This window comes from Nannospalax galili, unplaced genomic scaffold (genome assembly GCF_000622305.1).
Source record: "Nannospalax galili isolate Female #2095 unplaced genomic scaffold, S.galili_v1.0 scaffold238, whole genome shotgun sequence".
NCBI lineage: Eukaryota > Metazoa > Chordata > Mammalia > Rodentia > Spalacidae > Nannospalax > Nannospalax galili.
In genome coordinates this window covers 1,948,938-1,951,607 of record NW_008341888.1, presented here as the reverse complement: position 1 = coordinate 1,951,607, position 2,670 = coordinate 1,948,938, and the positions used below count along the sequence as shown (strand labels likewise).

General features: G+C 46.7%; 1 pseudogene; it reads left to right on the top strand.

The window, feature by feature from the left end:
* Positions 1–1,735: 1,735 nt before the first annotated feature.
* LOC103737854 lies at positions 1,736–2,084 on the top strand (annotated as a pseudogene).
* The last annotated feature ends 586 nt before the right edge of the window (positions 2,085–2,670 follow it).

Genomic DNA, 2,670 nt, shown 5'->3' with positions numbered 1-2,670 from the left:
AAGTCCGGGAGAAACAGGTAGAGAGGGATGGGGGAATGTGGGGGCAAGCTCTTAGAAGACCAAGCATTCTAATTAGCATCCCTTTTGAGTGCATGAGCCAGTCCTTCCACCTCCAGCCAAGTACTCCATCCAAAAAGATGTGTGATTCTCCCCAGTGAGTCAGGGAAACTGCAGAGAAACAGGGTTATCAGAGGAGAGGGCTGCAGTTCATGTGCTTTCATTCAACCTCCTAAAACGAACAGGATAGAGAGACACAAACAGGGCCTCAATGGATCAGCCAGAAGGCCTGCATTGCAGGGCAGGAGGGGCAGCGATATGATCTATTTTCAAAGATGCTGCTCCAGCACTGGGCCACCCCATCTGTGCAAATGTCCATTGCTATGCTGGAGGAGGGATGGGGAAGAAAAGGGACATGTGGGAAAGAAGAGAAAGGAAAAAATCTGGGACAAAGATTTGGAAGGAGGAAAAGGGATGGCCGAATGTTTGAAAAAGAATAATATGCCATCCCAGTATGCTTTGGGGTCCCAAGAGAAGAGAGGATTCTTTCTCTATCTCTTTGTCTTCCCTTCAGTTCACCTTTCTTTTCTTCCTAGCTGCCTGGCTTGGGCTCTGAGGCCTCTGGACTTAAACTCTTTTGAAGGAATTTCTGGGCCAGTTCAACCTACATGCTATCTGACCTACATACTCAAATGATGTTGGTTACCTCTGCCATTCCCCAGGGGACGTAAGCAAAGATAGCAATAAAATATCTATTCTAAGTGTCTTGTTATATTCAGTGGGGAAAATGTCATATTTTCTCCCTCCCACATCTACCACAAACAGAAAGGTGCCTCTTCTCAATGCTTCTTAGAGCAGAGTCAAAACAGCCCCACTAAGATTATACCTCCAACCTGACCACTACCTTAACAGTGGGCTTCACAGTCCCAGAAGCAAAGAGGCCCAAGCCACCAAGAAAAAAATGTGGAATCCAATTGAACAACACCTCCCTTATGTAGAGTACACTTGTCTGAAAACTTTATAGATATAGAACAAATTGAAAACAAAGGATACCAGATGTGGGGGCTCACACTATACTCAGGAGGCTAAGAGAGAAGAATTTCTGTCTTTGAGGGCAGCCTGGGCTACAAAAATGAGACGCTGTCTAAAAAATAAAGGGGGCTGTTAATTCCATCTGCCAGTCCCCAGGGCACTTGAGCAATAGCAGGAAAATATCTAGTCCAAGTAATATTATATTCAACAGAGGAACTATCAGATTTCACAACAAAAAGACTTCTCGATGTCCCTTAGAGTAAGGCTGTTAAGGCAGCTGAGCTAAGACTGTGTCTACAATTCAGTGGTAGAACGTTTGCCTAGCATGTGTGAGATCTGGGTTCGATCCTCAGCATCACACAGAATGGAAAAAAGGCCTCTAGGAAGTCTAAATAGATGTCAACATCCATACAATAAACGTTGCCAGATTTACTATTAAAAGAATTTTTCATGGGGCCGGGCCCAGCGCCCACTGGGTTCAAAGTTTGCGGCCGCCCCTACGCTGCGCGCCTGATGTATGGGTGATATACTGCGGCGGCCGCAGGGTGAAGGACGGCCATATTTGCCGACGGGCGCAAGCCGTCAACAACGAAAAGTGTGCGGGCGCCCAGTGCACCCTCGGACGGGCACGGAGACGCCGGGCCACTTGGCCCGGGCCTTGGCCTCGAGGCCGCCGCCCCCATGACTTGCTCGCCGGCCGCAGGGGATGTCTTACAAGCCAAACTTGACCGCGCACATGCCCTTGACGCCGCCCTCAGCGCCGCAGGAAGTGTCCGTTCGCCTTCCACTAGCATGGCAACAACCGCCAGCTGCTGAGTGACTACTGACCGCCATCACTAGGCTACGCCCAGGGAACTGGGAACAGCCAGGTACCTCAGAGCAAATATGCAGAGCTGCTGGCCATCGTTGAAGAGTTGGGGAAAGAGATCAGACCCACATATACAGGGAGCAAGAGTGCCATGGAGAGACTGAAACGAGACATCACGCTGGAGGCCTGCCTGGTTCAGGAGTGCTTGGCTGAAACAGAGCGCAATGCCAGGTCCAAGCCTCCGTAGTTTTGAAGGTCCGCATCTTTGTATGAGATGGGAGGTTAACAATTCATATATCGCCTGTTGAGATGAAATTCTTTTTTAAAAAATGGTAATAGTTTAGTTTTTTTCTGCCATGGTTCACTAAGCTCTGAACCTACACACTCAAAGATTGGGAATTAAGATGTGCATTTTAAGTAGTTAGGAATGACCCAGGTCATCTTTTTTTTTAAGCATTGATTTTAAAGATGCATGTAAAATTACTTTAGAGCAAACTATTGTTTGCCCCCAAATGCCAGTGTCTCCCTTTAATCTTCCTTTGAGTACATTTGTCTTTTGCATCACCCAAACTGGTTTGTTCCTTTTCATAAGCTCCTGCTTAACGGAGCTTTTTTGCTTAAGCATTTGCATGACTCTGAGAGCTCTGAAGTCAATCTTAAAAAATGCACAATTGATCTTTGCCCAAGATTTATCTACATGACACGCAGTAATTAAAAGTACCCGACTGGTGGAACTAAAGTTCTTGGATGTTTAACAGACATATTTTGAGGCCTATAATAATTTGGTCAGAAGGACATAAAGGACAGTTTCTGCTCCTAGCTCTCCTAGGTCA